Source organism: Nelumbo nucifera, chromosome 1 (genome assembly GCF_055504915.1).
Source record: "Nelumbo nucifera cultivar China Antique chromosome 1, China Antique-T2T, whole genome shotgun sequence".
NCBI lineage: Eukaryota > Viridiplantae > Streptophyta > Magnoliopsida > Proteales > Nelumbonaceae > Nelumbo > Nelumbo nucifera.
The window spans coordinates 166,244,850-166,263,353 of record NC_142649.1 but is presented as its reverse complement, the minus strand read 5'-3'; the positions used below and the strand labels follow the sequence as shown (position 1 = coordinate 166,263,353).

The 18,504-nt window shown below is 40.2% G+C and overlaps 1 non-coding gene across 1 annotated transcript; it reads right to left on the bottom strand.

Annotated features, from left to right (window-relative positions):
* Positions 1 to 660: 660 nt before the first annotated feature.
* On the bottom strand, positions 661 to 767 carry LOC148804113 (small nucleolar RNA R71). Its single transcript, XR_016081548.1, has one exon. It is a non-coding gene; the product is annotated as a small nucleolar RNA R71 (small nucleolar RNA).
* Positions 768 to 18,504: the final 17,737 nt, after the last annotated feature.

The window sequence follows — 18,504 nt, the reverse complement described above, 5'->3', positions numbered from 1 at the left end:
TACACTCTATTACTTTAGACCTCTTATTCTTTCTTTTCTTTTTTAAATCTGTCTTTTTGTTATGCTCATTGTACAGCCTTTTAGGTGTTTATGCAAAGCAATCCAAACACCCGATTAGAAGATCTAGATCTTGATATTGATCGTAGGTGCAAAGCTTTAACTAAATCCAAAAAGGAGAGGCTCAGAAAGGAGAAAGAAGACAAGGCTAGGGAGATGGATAGTCAGGAAGGAGGAACACAAATTAATCAAGAGGCTTTTGAGGGAGTAAGAAAAGAAGAAGAGATGGCAAACGACGCTAACAGATCCTTGCACGAATTTGTCATACCAAATTCGACCATTCAACCTAGCATTGAAAGGCCAATGGTTGCAGCTAATAATTTTGAGATCAAACCAGCAATCATTCAAAGGGTTCAGCAGTCTCAATTCGGGGGAGGAGTTATGGAAGACACCAATGCTCATTTGGCAAATTTCTTGGAGATTTGTGATACCTTCAAAATGAATGGCATTTCTGATAATGCCATTAGACTGAGGCTTTTCCCTTTTTCTCTTAGAGACAAAGCCAAAACATGGCTAATCTCTCAAGCTTCAGGATCAATTACTACATGGGATCAGCTCAGAAAGGCATTTCTAGCAAAATACTTCCCACTAGGAAAAATTGCTAAATTGAGGCATGACATCACCAGTTTCACTCAGTTTGATGGAGAGACTCTCTATGAAGCATTGGAAAGGTTCAAAGACTTGCAAAGAAAATGTCCTCATCACGGTATCCCGGATTGGTTGATAGTACAGACGTTCTATAATGGTCTCTCCCCTCAAATGAGAAGTACTATTAATGTAGCAGCTGGTGGGGCTTTCATGAAAAAGAATGCTACAAATGCAAATGTTCTCCTTGAAGAAATGGCAGCTAATAACTACCATTTGTCTAATGAAAGAAGCATTACAAAAAAGGTTGTTGGTGTTTATGATGTGGATGGGTATTTTCTGCTTGCATCCAAAGTTGATGCGATAGCCAAGACCTTGGAACGAGTGAACATCAATGTTCTCTCCAACCATCCAAAAGTGTGTGAATCTTGTGGGGGAAATCACCATAATTCAGATTGTCATGGGATGGAGCAAGTCTAGTTTGTCAATAATCCCAATCGGCAACCAAACAACCCTTTCTCGAATTCTTACAACCCTGGCAGGATGGAGGAATCACCCCAACTTAGCATGGGGAAATCCAGGAAACCAAGGAGGCAATCAAAGGCAACCTTTCCAAAATAACTTTCAAGGGAGGAATCAAAATCAGCCCCAAGCACCACAAGAAAACAGAGCCTCCTATGAAACAGCTTTAGAGAAATTCATTGGGGCTACTTCTGAAAGGTTTGAGAAGATGGAAAAGCAATATGACAAGTTGGAGGCAAAGGTTGATCAAATAGCTAGCCAAAATAGGAACTTGGATATGCAAATAGGTCAAATGGCTAGTTCATTCAATACAAGAGCTCAAGGTACTTTTCCTAGCAAAATTGAAGTTAATCCTAAGGAGCATTGCAAGGCAATTACTTTGAAAAGTGGCAAACAACTTGAGGAAGTGAATGCCATTGCCTTAAGAAGTGGAAGGACTATTGGTGAGATCAAGGATGATGATCAAAAAGTTGAGGTAGTCAATTCACAAATGGATATCAAAGGGAGTACACCTAGATTAAATTTAGATGCCATTAAACCTCCTCTCCCCTACCCTAAAAGAGTTTTGAAAGCAAACTTGTATAAACAATTTGAAAAATTTTTAGAGGTGTTTAGAAAAATACATATTAACATTCCTCTTCTTGATGTATTGTCGCAGATGCCAAAATATGCCAAATTCTTGAAAGAGGTGATGTCAAATAAAAGGAAATGGGTGGATGCAAAATGGTGAAACTAAACGAAGAGTGCTCAGCAATTCTTCAAAATAAATTGCCACCAAAGCTCAAGGACCCAGGGAATTTTTCTATTCCTTGCACCATAGGAGATACTGAGTTTGAGAAAGCTTTATGCGATTTAGGTGCCAGTATAAATCTAATGCCATATTCTATTTTTGAAAAACTTGGATTGCATGAACTAACACCTACTACTATTACCCTGCAATTAGCTGATAGAAGCATTAAATATCCTAGGGGAATAGTAGAAGATGTTTTAGTCAAAGTGGACAATTTTATTATTCCTGCTGACTTTATTGTGTTGGATATGGAGGAAGATAGGACAATGCCTTTGATTTTAGGGAGACATTTTCTTGCTACTGGTAATGCTTTAATTGATGTGCAAAAATGTCTACTTACTCTTAGAATCAATGGTGAAGAAGTAGTATTTAATGTATTTAAAACCATTAAATATCCTAACACAATTGAACATGAAATATATGCAATTGATTGCATTGATATTTGGGCAGCTGAAGTCGATGCATCTAAATCAGATGATATTCTTGTAAAAATGTGCAGGTCTTGGATGAAGAAATTAAGGAGGTTTTGAACTATTTGGAGGCCGGTCAAGAAGAGTTCAAGCCAAGACAAGGAAAATTTTTACCATTGGATGGACTGACCTTTACCAAGCAATTGCGACCTTCCATTGAAACACTTCCAACTCACACAAAACTCCTCCCATCTATTGTGTAGAACCCTATTCCATATTTAAACCCACCCATGATGGATGAGAGGGGAAAACATCGGAAGTTTGCAACTACAAGACCTGGAGGATCCGGTTTATGACTAAAAACAGGGATGTTTGTTTTTCTTTTTTTTTTCTCTTCTTGTTTTTATAGTTAAGTTATTTCCACCTTTTCTTTTTACCTTACATTGAAGATAATACGTAGACTAAGTGCGGGGGAGAGTATAGGATTTTATTTCAGTTCAAAAAAAAAAAATCAAAACCTCAACTCTTTTGAAATCAATTGAAACAATGTTCTAGAAAAATTCTTGTAAACCTAGTAATGAGGTACGATTAAGGAGTACATGACTTATCTGAAACCATTTCTAGTTAATCTAGTCATAAATTCAGGTTTAAGTAAATGGGGTAGTTGTTTTACCATTGTTACAACTGGTAGGATGGAGCATAAAATGCACCTACCGACCAAGTAATTCAATAGTAGGATGGAGCATAAAATGCACCTACTAGCCAGCAAATTCAATAGTAGGATGGAGCATAAACTGAACCTACTGGCTGAGTGATCCAAAAGTGAGACAGAGCATAAAATGCACTCACTCCCGATAAAAAAATAAAAAGAGAGGTTTTCCCTGATTTACTACCTGGTTTGCAGTAGCAAAAATTGGATTGACTGATGAATGAGTCGTGTATGACTTGGTTGTGTTAATTTAACGGTTTGCAATAGTTAACCTAGAATATTTGTGGAGAAAGATGAGGGAGAGTTGAGTTTAAAAATCGGTAGGATAGTTAGTTTGTTCTTGTTTTATTTTTGCTTGAATTTTGTCTTGCCCGAGGACAGGCAAGGTTTAAGTATGGGGGGATTTGATGAGAATAAAAATTATCATATTTTTATCCCTAAATATTCAGTCTTTTATACTTAATTAGTATTTAATTGAACTCATTATTCTTGTATTTCGATTTAGGGCATGAAAGAAGGCGTCAGGAGAAAAACAAGGTTAATCGGGTAATTTTGCACAGTTTCGGCGCCACATAGTAATCTGGGCATAACTCTCCAATCCGGACTCCGATTGAGATGATTCAAGATGCATTGGAAAGAAAAGGAAAACCTCTACAACTTTCATGTTTTGAAATTTGATATATTTGGACTACATAAAAGTCAAAATCGGGTCTGAAGTCTGAGAAAATTCATAGAGAAGCCCAGTTTGCAACAGAAGCCCAAGCCTTGCAGCAGCCCAATTCGTAGCAGAAACCCAATACGAATACAAGAATAAGGAAACTACAAAGACTCCTATCAGATTTAATTTTTTGATGTAATTTTAGAAAGATAAAAGAGATTGAGATTACCAAATAAGAGAGGATATGATTAGATCTAAACTAATCATTAGGAATTAGGACTTTCTATTTTTGAGAATGAACTCCAAAAAGGAGTTGGAAACAGCCCCTCTCCTAAAGCTATATAAAGGGGGGGGGGGGAGGGGGACTAGCACCAGGCATCAATCAATCAATCAATCAAGAGAGCTTCAACCTCCAAGGAAGCAGTCAACAACCCAGGAGGAGAAGAAAGGCGGCGAAGAGGAGAATTGAAGATTCAAAGGGCGAGGAGTTCCCCTCAATCAACTTCTATTCAATAGTTTTTTTTCTTCAAACTTTACTCTCTGTTATTATTCAATTTCACTTATGTTTAATCTAAATTTTATCATTGGAATGATTCTTTTCATTAATAATATGAGTAGCTAAATTTCTTGATCTAGGATTTGGATATAGTCTTTTGATTTGCCTATGATAGATTTTGTTTACTTGATTGGGTCATTGATTGTTGGGATTTATCTTTTACCTTAGGACTTGATGCTAGTAATTAATTGGCCATTAATTACTTGAATTAAGGTATTGTGTGAAATAGCGAGAGTGGAAGCATAATACTAGTTCATTGAGATAATTGACCTAGGGTATGTGTTGCTTAGAGATAAGAACACTCATTTGTGATTGTTAAACTGATTTCCATTGATCTCAATGGGTTTGTGTTCATTGCCCGTGATCACGAGAGTAGACACGCGGCTAGCATAAACACATGTGTTGTAGCTTGAGAGAGAACTTCACATAATTTGGGGAAATCTGATCATAAATTCCTACATCAATAAACCAATCTAAGAAAACATAAGTATGTCATAGGTAATCATTTGATGAAACCCAAATCCTAGGTTTTTTATAATATTATGAATTAAACCTATTTACTTGCATTATCATTTCTTTAATTTGGCTTAATAATTGAATTTCTAATTTCTAAATAATAGAGAAATGTTAAAATTTGGTACTTGACAACACCTTCCATATGGGATCAACACTCTATTCACACACTATTACTTGCCTATGATCTGTATACTTGCAGAAATCGTACAACATTGATAACAGTGGTAGTAGTGGAAATTAAGGTTCAAATTTTCGATAGAATACACCCCATATCATATTTTTTACATGTCGATACACCTATTTTTAATAACTAAAATAGACCCAGCCTGAAACTTTGAAAAAGAAAACTAAAATGTAAAAAAAAAAATGCAGGGTTAACATATTGGATGTATTGATATTTTGAACCTTAGTGGAGCAAGAGTGTAGCGAGGGGTGGCGGAGGCCGGAGGGGAGATATAGTCCGCCCCACCCCAAGCCTTAAAATTCCCTCAATTCCCATAAATCCCACTTCTATTTTAGCCCCATTCATGTTTATTCCTCCTCTCATCCATATTTATTAGCTTTTGACCCTCCAAGAAAAAATCCTGATTCTGCCCTGTAACAGAGAGTTTCTCCTTTAAACAAGTAACTTGTCTTCCCATTGAAAAGGAGGTTAAGTAAATTATAATTCAAAATAAAAATATTATAATATATGTAAGAAGTAAAATTCTGGTTTAATTTTGTTTCAGATTTGACTTTGTGTTATTTGTAAAAAGTAAAATAGGAAGAAAGATGATATTGCTCGTTACGAGTTCAGATATCTTGCACAACACGTCTTGTGTATATTTTACATGTGTAAGAAGATTAATAGCGTCAAATGTCATTTTCCCTTATTTTAATGAATTATAAAATATATTAAAATTCTAAAATAAAATAAAAATGAAAAGATTGATTGTTGAGATGTGAGAAGGGTGTGTTATCTTCTTCCTTAATTGGCTCAACTCTCAAGGGTTTATACTCCACCAAAACACTGATTAGCCACCGCCTGAGCAACCATGTAGGACGCCAAGTAACGGTACTAGCATCTCCTTCTCCACAGTTGCCCATGTCCAAGTACCCACCACTGCCATTAATCCTGAGTTCTGGAGCTTATTATCCCTCTCCCCCACTTCCCACACAGCCCAAATACATATGTGATTCCAACTCCGCTGGGTGGCAGTGCTATAAGAGGAACAATGTATCAATAGATAGTCTGGAATAGCTGCCCACTCAATGAATACTTTGGATAATCCATTGAATTTTTCAATGAGGAACAACATCTTAATGAAAAAGATAAATATCTTTTAGAGAGAAAACTTTGATTAATAAGGCATAAGTAAAAACAAGTGTACAATAAAGAAGTCCACACAGCCATTGGATTCTTCATGTGATAAAATACAGGTTAGAGTTATAAATTTATTGGATTTCAATTCAATTCAAGTCAATTAGGAAGGAAAAACTTCCTATTGTATCTTGAGGCGGTCCTTCCTATTCTTCCTTCCCCAATGTTGACCTTGATCGATAGATCTTGTCTTTTTCCGATGGTTGATTTAAACTGATGGCAGGTGTGGTGATGGAACATATTGAGATTGTGGATTCACAAGATTAATGTGACAAAGCGGTGGGAGAGGATCGAATAAGTGCTGCAAATTCAATTGTGATGGCGATGGTGGACAATTGGATGTGGACGATGTAAGTGGAGGTCACGGTGGAGAAGGAGATGGTGGTGCCGACAGTTAACGTCCTACACAATCACTTAAGTTGTGGTCTGCTAGTGCTTAGGTGAAGTTCGAGCGGAGGTGAAAAACCTTGAGCCAACGAAGGAATAAGGTAGAGAGAAGGGCATCTGACATCATTAATCTTCTTACACATGTGAAATACTCACATGCTCCGATATTAACGTGGCACCCTGTAATTGGGAGTGCAGGAACTTATGCAGGACGTGTTGTGCAGGAGAAGACTCTATTGTCACTACCTTATATGAGAGAGAATTAAGGTAAATGGAGGGAGGTGCATATTTTATTTCAATTTTTGAGATGCAAAATTTACATTATTAATGAATAGTAATGAAAAAGAAAAAAAATTACAAATTTTCTATCGGATGAGAATATAGATCCAGATAAAAAAAAAAAAAAAACAGATTCAAGACTAAACCAGATACAAAATTTGTATTCTGTTACAAGTGAGCATGGGTTGGGATGGGCCGGGCTTTGGGCCTATGCTTTTAATATCTTATATTATAAAACATATAATATGTGTATATCAAATAATATAACATGATATATATTATATGTTTAATGTTATAATATATATAATATATGAATTGCAGTTATACTGGACCTGGTCCTAAGCTCAGAAATTTGCTGGCTGGATAGAAATGATCACCTCTAATAACTAGAGAGCTAAATTCGTGTATCCTTCAGGAAAATTTCGGTAATGTGACATTTTACCAACTTTCAATCAAATGATACAACGGAATATTAATTAGGTGCACTAGATCATCATTTAATCCTTGTGCCAAACCAAACATATGGGGTCTAGTTTTTCATTATTTTCGTAATTTTATATTTCTTTCTTTTTTATGCTTCTTGGTCTTGGGCAAGGAGTAAGGAAGAGTGGAAAATGATACAATGTGTCGGTGATGAAAGAAGCAAAAATTATTATTACTTTTGTTATTGGCCTTATTAGAAGACACATCAACTGCTGACATGGCAAATCTAAATCATCATGAATAAATAAAGGATCGTTGAACGAACTTTGACTCCAGGTACAATTACTTTTTCACAGTGGATGTTAAAACTATTTCATTTAACATTCAAAATTAAATTTTGACTAATACAAGGACACGTGGACTTATTATCCACCGATTTTACCTATCAAAGGGATCAAAACACAAAAGTCTTTTTTTCCCAAATTACTTAACTTGCAGCTACAGCCTGGTTTCTTTGTCCATGTCAGACCCATACCTACTTATCTAACCATGAAAGGTCTACATGATGGAGAGTAAAAAGACATAATTTGATGATCCCCATTGTCAATTTGAGAATTTTGAAGCTTTGTGTGTCTTAGAAGATAGATAGATATATAGCCATTATTCATAACAAGATAAAACATAAAAGCACATATGTAGAAAGTTGAGTATTGTACTGTTTATTTTCTTTCTGTCCAGTATCCTCATAGTCAGGTTTTGGTCGGTCCGTAGATCTTAAGTAGGGACTCTGCCACCATGGGGGTACATGTGAGACCCACTGGCCATACCATGAAAAATCCAGTTCTGGGATCGCAAAACCACAATTGAGAGTTGTAGACATTGCCGATAAAATGTAGATTCAGATAATATTTTGGCTCTGTTTGTTTTTTGGTAAGTTATTTATTTAGGTAAATTCAGTTATTTGAGTAAGTTTTTTTCGAAAACACTTATCCCTACCCATATTCTTTTATTTCTCATCTAAATAAGGCAATGACGATTTTAACTATAAAAATCCATTATTAAAAGTGATCTTTTTGTCCCATTCAATTATTGGCAACTTTCCCTTCCCACCTAGAATATGGGTATCACTTACTCGGATAAGTGGTACCCAGGAAAATAAACTTTCCCTGTTCCCTACATAAATCTAAAAAAAGAACATGAGATTCTTGATTAATAGAAACCAAAATCTCACTAACCAACATTTCCCCTCTCAAAATCTGAAAAAAGAATACCCCCTATATATTAAATTCAAAATCCTAGAGTTATCATTTAGTCAGGATGTATAGTAATGAACTATTGGATCAGTCCTGCGTTTCCACTTTGAGAATAATGATGAAGTGACCATCTCAACTACCAGATCCTGGGTGAGCATTGTACTAGTGTGCAAATGCAAATCAGTTCGATTCATGAAAATATAAATATGGCTTATAAATTTTGTATATTTATCAAAAATATTTGATTATGATGGATGGAAACATGAATTATAAGACTAGAATCTATCTTATTTACATTGATCAATATTGAATGAAAAAAATTTGCTTCCATCTTGAATGTAAAAATTTAAGGAAGAAAACAATTATTTTCATTTTCAGTACAAAATTTGTATTTTCACCAAATGCCTATCAAGCTGAATTGATGTACAAATTCACTTCAGATTAATATTTCAGTGACAAATACTAAAATGCAAACAAAATGACAAAGGTTATAAGGTAAAGCCAATCCCACTCGTGAATTTGGAAAGTCACCACCTTTCGGCCTCTTATAAGCCTATGACAGTGGAAAAGGAAGACTGAATTTTGTCATTTGGCTACAAAAAGGTGGCATGATGTTGGATTTTAGAATCTTAGATGAGGAAAGAATTTGGTTGGTTGAAATCATCTCATTTTCAAAGCGAAATGCCACATTACCATGTGAGTGGGTAAATTAGTAATTGCCGTCTATTTTATTTTGACCAGCTTCAAAGATATACTTGTACCTTATTGAGTGGGTAACAGCCTGGGTTGGTCAAAAAAAACTTTGACTGTTGGGGCCAACAGCCTATATTAGCCTATATTATTGACAGCGTTTTTTGGGAATGTCACTTACCATGAATGGATAAATTAGTAATTGCCCTCTATTTTATTTTAATCAAATTAAAAAAAAAAAGACATGGGCATGAATAATTAAACACGTCCAGCCAAAAATGCTCTCAACAACATATAAATTGTTGGCCCCCAACGGCCAAAGTTATCCCATGTTGGCCGAATGCAATGGATGTATGACCAATAATAGTGCCCCACATTAATCATGCATACGAAGTAAAGAGATTAATTGATTACACTTACACAACCTTTAACACAGCCATCATGGTCAGCTAATAGAGATTAATTATTATATCCTACTATAAACAGGGTAAGAGTGTAAGACCCGTGGAAAAAACATATAAACTAGAACACAAATTAAGGAAGGGATACATGTACACCCACACTGTTGGACGAGGTATGAGCAAGGCATCCAAGAGTTGCATAAACTAGTTGCTTACCACCTTTAGGTTGTATTTGGTTTGAAGGAAAAAGTAGGGAAAAGAAGGGAAACCTTTCCCTTCAAACCAAACATAGCCTTAATAATTTACATTTCTGGTACATTTTGCAAACCATGAACATGAACACTACTCAATAGACACTACTCACACCCTACCCAATTCTGTTGTGAATAAAAACATACAAGTATGGGAGATGTTCCCAATGTACAACTATAATGTCTTGTGGGTAAAGTTTGCATTGCAATCTAGATCTCTCACGTAATGCTGCTTTTTGTAAATGTTGAATTAGTCAAAGTTGCCCCAAATATGTGTCAATAACGTTATACATTGTTTCTGTTCGGGTGATGGTTGAGCTGGTCAAGGATGACATGTGGCAATCTCCATGGTCGTCCCCTTTCTCAGGCCACATCAATGCCACACGGAACGGAAGAGCATGACTAAGGAGTGTCCTACACGGATAAGGAAGCGAACTCCATCGGGGAAGAGGAAACCTCCTTAAGACCTCTGTAGATGCCCTCATTTCGACAACCCCATAAGCCCTATCCATCTAGGACACAGACACCCAACTATAAATAGGTATTCCTCGCCCAAGGTAAGGGACTTTTTTGGACTACACTCTTTGAATACCTCTTTGCACTATCTCTTCGGCCGAGACCACCGCTATTTCAACCTGCTCAGCCCGACCCCATCCTTCTTGATCCTACTTACTTGAGTGTCGGAGTACCTACCCAAGGAACAACTCCTCAGCCCTCTAACCTTTCTCTTGGTTGTAGATCCCGGTACGCGATTTCATCCTTCCACTATGGCCTCGTCCTGTTGGCAGGACTATATAATTGTGTCCTCAATTCAAAACACTTCGGAACGGACAACATCATATTGGCACCGTCTGTGGGAAATGAACAAAAAGTCATTTCCCAAATCCCTCTCTGTACACCAAAAGCAACCATGCCTAAGAACACATCCGATCACTCTGCAGCCCATTCCCCATCTCAGGGATCCCGCTCACTCTGCAACTCCTCACCTCGAGAGCCCTAGCATCAAGCAGCTGTTGGCCCCGCACAGTTCCAAGCCATGCAGCAGAAGGTCGACCATCTCCTAGCCATGATGGAAATGCCAGGGCAATCGGCGCACGACCCCCAAGTTACTCGCCCTATTGCTCAGGCACCTACTATAGTCGGTCCTCACACCAAGGACCCAAAAAGAGCCATGCAGACAAGCATAGGGCCCAATCCGACCACGAACGACTGCAGTTGTCTAGAAGATCTAACTCCCCAACCTGGCCTCACATGCACGAAGGTCGTAATAGATCCCATTACTCCGCTCGAATGCTAGTAAAAGAACGGCTCAGCCAATGTCTGCAATAGCCGTTGATCTTGAAACCAAAATCCATCTCATTCTTAGACCAACATGCGATCCCAAAAGGGGAAAGTCTATAAACATGGTCCCAACCGACAGAGATACCGAGATTAGAGAATTGAGAGAACGACTAGCCAAACTGGAACACAGCCAAGCGGATAGAAGCACAACCCCTCCAACAGCCCGACCAACAAAGCAATGTCATGGTCAGTAGCTCACGAAAGAGCCCATCTTTGTCCAAGAAATTGTCAATGAGCTTTCCTCATCTGGATGGTGACCTCCTTAGTTCGAGAAGTACAATGGGGCCTCAAACCCAAACGACCAAATTGAAGGGTTTAAGGCAATAATGATGATGCACGGCTCTTTCAAGGGCTTCATGTGTAAGGCATTCGTTGCCACCATCCACGGAGTCACCATAACCTAGTACGTCTCCCTTCCTCCGCGATCCATATCCTCCTATGAGCAATTGGAGACACAATTCTTGGCATAGTTTATTGCCAACCATAGGCACTAGAAGACGACAGCCAGCCTCATGCAAGTACGACAGAGGAAGGGAAAGACCCTAAGGGAATACTTGGCATGGTTCAACACCGAGTCCCTTCAAGTCTGGACTCTAGACCAATCGATGGTCGTAACCGCCATTATGAGAAGGTTGTGCTCCTCAATGTTAAACTTCTCTTTGCAAAAGAACCCTCCACCCAACCTGACCGCGCTCATGAAGCATGTGCAGAAGTATATGAACGTCGAAGAGGCCCAAGCATTGCGTAGGGAGGATAAAGACCAACACAATTGAGAGCACAGAGACCACGATAGTTGAAGATTGGACCAAGACGCCAAGAGGCAAGACCACCGACCCAACTGTAGACCGAGCACCCCGCCGCCGACATATCACAACTTCACACCACTCAATGTTCTGCAAGCCAACAAATTGATGTAAACACACGACCGTAGCTTCGCCAAGTGACCCGAGAAGATGAAAACCCAGCGCAACAAGAGAAATCGAGACAAGTATTGCGATTTCCATCGAGACCGCGGATACGACACCAACAGTTGTCACGACCTTTGCCACCACCTGGAAGACCTCATCCAACATGGATACCTTTGTGGCTTCATCGATTTCAAAGAGCATAAACCCAGAGAAGAGCTGCACCACACCGATGAGCCCTAACCCAAGATCCCCTAGTCAGGGTCATCGCCATCATCTCGGGTGAAACGACCCTTGAAGGGGGGAAACTAAGCATGAAAGGCCTACTCCAAGGAGTTGGAGTGCCAAGGCTAGAATGTGCTGATGACGTCGGTGTCGAGCATTAACGACGACTGGGCTGTACAAACTTAATAAATAAAGAATTACCTTTAAGAACAAACGACCAAATGCCCACATACAACCCGACCAAACTCCGCGCTGACTATCAGCACCCGACTTTTGTTCAATCTACCACCTGAACCCCCAATTTATCCCAAACACCCAATCAAACCCATCCAACCTCTCCGAAATACCCCAAATACCCAAAAAGGCCAACTTTCACTCGAGAGCCCTTAGATCTACTATTAAACTTGCTCGATACCTACACGATGGCCCCGATCGACCCCCACTTACACATCAATCATTAGATCATGCACAACCATCAAATACAGGACCTCCCAAAACACCTACCCATGAAATTTGAGCTCAAGATTCCTCCGTTTACCCCCTCATCAAACGAATATTCCATTTCGATCTCTCTCGTTTGCCTAAACGCTCAGAACCCAGATTCCCTTGATCATGACACATTCAAACCGATCAAACCACACCATTAAACTTTGGATATATCAAAACACCTTACCATAAAGTTTCAACCCTAGATTTCCTTATTTGCCTTTTCATCAAATCAAGATTTTGTTTTAAAATATCACATTGACCCAAATCCCTATGATCCTGGCCCTCCAAGACTAATCAAACATCACCATCAGATCATGGACACCTCCAAATGCCCACCCAAAAAATTTAAAATTTCGGCCCAAAACACCTTTGTTTACCCCTCCATCGCACCTAGATTCCATTTCAAGGCTTCAAATTGATAGGATTCTAAATCCGTCCAATCTGGGCCCCGTAAACCCAATCTAATCTTACCAATCATCTCAGACTACCCAAAAACCCAACCTTGGGAAATTTCATCTAAAATAAACCTTGTTTACTCCTCGATCACACAAAGATTCCATTTTGAGCCCTTAAATTAACCGTAGGGCTGTTCACGGATCGAGTTGGGTCGGTTTACTGATGTTTTTCCAACCGACCCAACCTGGTCGGGTTACTTGAAATTGAAACCAAAACCGACCCTATGTTAAGCAAAACCGACCTGATCGATTTTAGTCGGTTTGGGTCGGTTTCGGCTCTACTTAGTGGTGACTTAGTTGTTGTTCAAGTGTTCATTTATGGCTCTACATTCCCAAAGGAAACCGGCATTTCCTTAATGTTTTGTGGCCCATCCATGGATCTAGTTGTGGAGGGAGAAAGGTTTGAGAGACAACTTAGTTAAGTATGAATTAAGTAGGTTGTAACTACTAACTAGGAACTAATTACTAAGTTAGTTCGGTTCGGGTCAGTTTCGGTTTTCACACATGAAGACAACTTAGTTATGTAGCACCGAAACCGACCGGTGCTGAAGAAAACCCGGCCGACTCGGGTTGGGTCGGTCCGGGTTGGTCGGTTTGGTCGGGTTAGGTCTTCTTATGAACAGCCCTAATTAACCGAATCAAACCCTTTCTAGATCTGCCCAATCTGGGCTCAATTGGGCGGATCCAACCCTACCAATCAACTTAGAATGTCCGAAAACCCCACCCTTTGAAATTTCAGCCAAGAATAACCTCATTTACCCTTCCATCTAAAAAGATTCACATGCACGATCCCTCTTTGCGGTCAAACCCATCTTAGCCCTCCATTTTTTTGTCCGAAAACCCCACTTCTCTCACTCTCTTTCTCCTTATGATTCTCTCCCTCATTCTTCTTCCTCTTCTCCTCCTCCTCTTCTTCTTCCTTTTCTTTTTTTTTTTTGATTTTTGAAATCTCCCGAAATCCACTGTTGCCCATTATTCATCTTCAACATTTCCTCGAACAAGAATCGGCATCAGCACAGCGATGCTCTTAGCATTCCCCATTCTGTGTCAACTAAATAGCTCCCATCTAAGATTTCGTCCTTAACCTATATGCACAAACTGGTATCACACTTGGTGTTTGGGAAACCCATCTAGGCGCAGAAATCCTTCCCCACTTGCAACACCTAGTTTCAGGCCAACATTCAACTAGGTAACCCCATTTTCTCTAATTAGTGTTTCCTCCTACCTAATCTTACCAAAGATTGTTAGTTTTACTTGCTATTTTAGTTTCTCCCAACCCTAATACTGAATGGAAATGGATGGCCATCAGAATTGGTAATGAAGTTGTGGTTAAACCAATTTCTGAGAACCTGCCAAAATCAGCCCATCAGGGATAACCTTCAAGGCTAAGAGAAACTAGTATTTTATTTCGATTTCTTAATTGTTCTTTTGTGCTTTATAGTCTACATTGTTGTTAATAACATGAGTCATTTCTTAGAACATGGTAAACTCTTTGTTATTGGATTGTTCTCCCTTCTGAGTCTTACCCAAACTAATTTAGTCAGTGCCTTAGGCTACTAGAGTTACTATTGAACCAAAACGATTTTTATACCATTGTCGGAGGTCCCATCACCTCCATTTCCTAATCTGATGGGTGACGACTCCAAAGTCTAGCCTAAGTAGGTCGTTTCTCAATGCTCACACTGACCAATGGTCACAGTATGATGGCAACCTCATCAAAGACCCGACAAACCTGTAACAGCCAAGGCCCGACAACCATCATACGACGTCCCAGCCACATAATGGCAAGAGAACGGCCACCAAACTCCATGCACCCTCCCAACTCACAATCGGAGCAGAGCTAACAGAGGACCATGGCTAGCACAGTCAAAGAGCGTGAAGCTCTCCAAGACTAGGTGTTGTCGAGCTCCCCGACAACGTTGACAGATTGGAAGCACCTCAGCTAGCGTAAAATCGAGGCCACAAAACCGAAGACTTCGGCCAGCATAAGACCGAGGCCACTAAGTCAAAGACCTCGGCCGGCGAAAATCAAAGCCAAAGACCTCGGCTAGCGAAGGCCGAAGACCTCGACCAATATGAGACTGAGGCCACAAAGCCGAAGACCTCGACCAATATGAGACCAAGGCCGCAAAGTCGAAGATCCCAACCATCTAGCATCAAGTCCAAGACCTCAATCAACATGAGACCGAGGCCATCGAGCCGAAAACCCCTGCCACATCGTCAAGTCTAAAACCCCAACTAGCCTAAGAGCAAGTATAGGAACATGGCCTATGGTCCCTACAGACCAACCTAATTCCGAAGCACAACAACTTAGAAAAAGAAGGGAAAAACAACATAGAACATGCTTGACAAAAATACTAAACTTCCATTAATGAAAATGTTGATATAATCATTATAAGCTTGTCATACCGAGATGTGTAGAACGAAAAAAAGGATGGGAAGAGACAACACATCAATTTTCCATTGGGAGTCCTTGGCATGTTCCTAGGCATCGGCAACAACAACATCTTCACGATCAGGCTCTTTGGTATTGAATGGGCCAAACCCCTAGACGACACTGGCCACCCTCTAAGAACTAACGCATCACCCTCTGTTGACAATGAGCAAATCCCTTTTGCCAAGAGTCGATAGCGTAGTCGTCCAACTCGTTTTGATGAGCCTTCGAAGCTCTATACTCGGCGATGCCCCCCTCTTTCACTTGAGCTATCTTTGCCTCAGCCTCCTCAAGCCCCTTCCTCAGCACCTCCCACGCCTCTTTGAGATCATGGACATGGCCCTTTTGCTTGCGAACGGTGTCGTCCCTCTCATCGACGCAACGTTTTAGCTTGGCCAACTTCACCTTTAGATGGGCGTTCTCAATCTCATGTGACTCATAAAATCGCCGCAACCCACGGAAGCGGTCGACAAAGCCGACAACCAAACAAATCAGTTGTAGGGCACCGAATAGTTAGTACAAAATAAGAGAAACAAGGAAGAACAAGTAAAGTTGAACTTACCGCCATAACCTTATTGAGAGTCACGCTTTCCAAGAAGTTGTTAGTGTGGCTACCGATTTCCTTCCTACTACCAGGGAGCATCACACCCCAGGCAAGCTGTTTAGCCACCCCCTTCGCCTCAAGGGTGTCCTCTGGCTGAACTAACCATTAAGGCACATACACACCGACCGAGCCCTTAGCCGAAGCATATTCTGGAGCATCCCCCTCTGCGATGAAGACCACCCGAGCTAAGTCGTGGCCTCCTCGGATTCAATTACCATGACTTCTTCCATTGACCTTGGCCTCTTACCCTATCGAGGCGTGCACTTTGCCAAACACCGTTGAAGCTCTGCAACCCCAGGCTGCACGCCCGAGGTCCTAGCCGCCTATGCCTTCTTCGCTACCACAGCTTGCATACGCTAAGCTTTCTCCTTAGCACCAACCATGTCTGAATCTGCACAATTCACCACAATGTTAGAACCCAGTAAAGATAGGCTCACAAAAAAAGGCAGACCACATAGCCCACAGACCAAGCTAGGATTGTTCGGTCGAAGGGCACATCAGCCCAGCCAAGGTCAGCAATCAGGATGATGTGTACTCCCTGATGTGCACCACACTATCCTCCTCATAGCAGCTATCTTCTCCTTCGACAGCTCAACCTAGGAAGGACCCTTATCCTTGGTTCCTGAAGTAGACAGGGTGAGGGAGAAAAACCAACCTCCTCGGCACTTCACAAAGAAGAAACCCTCTTTCTAATGCTTAATGGAAGAGGGAGCCCCGACGAGTACCTTGGTGTTCAGCCTGGCCGACAGGTAGTAGTACCCTTGTTTATGCTTCTTCAAGTGGAGAAAGTATCTAAACATTGGCAGGGTGATCTCAATATCCTTGAGAGTGCAGTAGCAGAGCAGCCCGACCAGGTACCAAAACGAGTTCATCAGCATCAACTAAACAGGTAGGACCCTGTACCACCTTAGGATGACCACTACCCTGGAATCTAAAGGGAACCTAAGGTTGGAAGTCAAGCTATGGACGTACACATAAATCTCCTTGAGATCTAAAGGGAACCTAAGGCCGGCAATCAAACTATGGAAGTACACACAAATATCACTGGGACAGGCCAAAGTGGCCCTCTCCCCAATCCCAGGACACCTCAGTTTGTACTCAAGAATGTGATACACTTCCCGGATTTGAGCTAGGTCAGTTGGAAAAAGTCTATACGGAGCCGAGGCAAACCGCTCCCTAAATCTCCTCTTGAGGGCTTGCTCTTTTGACCCTACATCGGCTTCAACCGCCTTGTTGGCACTAGTCTCCCAGGCACCAATCTCTTGGACCTCAGCATCGCCTTTGTCACCAACCTTAGCCACATTGGCATCGGTCACCGGTACTGATAACCCTATATTTGTACATATTTTCAAACCTCTAACTTGATGATTTTGGGTAATAATGTTTTTGGAATTAGCATGATATTGCATTAATTATGATGAAATTGTCTTGCAAGATGATTTGGAGCTTAATTGTGCAATTTTAAGGAGGAGTTCGATTTAATTGATCAAGATAATCATAGAGGAAGGACCATGCAGCAATGATGTTAAATGATGTAGCCATGAAGGAGAGAATCCATTGAAATAGGATTTGATATGTATGCACAAAAATCGGGAAATTTCCTGTTTTGATATAGTTATCGTATTTTGGGAATAACTTTCTTCCTACAACTCGGATTGAGGTGATTCAAACGGATAATTAAATCTAAGAGATAGGGCTACAACTCTTGTGTTTATAACTAAACCTAATTCCTCCGCCAACCAAGTGCAATTCGAGCTACAAGTTTCGGGTCTGGTAGTTGGTAGTGCAGAAGAGATAGAAATTCAACTGAGATAAAGACTAAGAGACCTAATTTGTGTTGAATTAGGAGTCTACATTGAGAAGCAATTGAGGGGAAAATGCACTATAAAAAGAACCATAGACTCAAGGCAAAGGGGCACATCCTTAGAAAGAATTCAGCAGAGAAGAGAAGAGGAAGCAGTCTCAGCACATCAGAAGAGAAGAGGAAGCAATTTCAGCATGCCAGAGAAGAAGAGGAAGAATCTGAATTCAAGAGAGAGAAAGGCTTAGTTGCTGCACCTGTCTTCTACCTTCAAAGGCTAAAGTTTTCTTGTTATTCTATTCATTCATTGATGTGTTTTTGCTGTGTTCTCCCTTTAATTTTCTTGAGTATGTTGAATTTAATGATGTCTAGCTAAATTTTCTTGGTTAGGGTTTAGATGGAT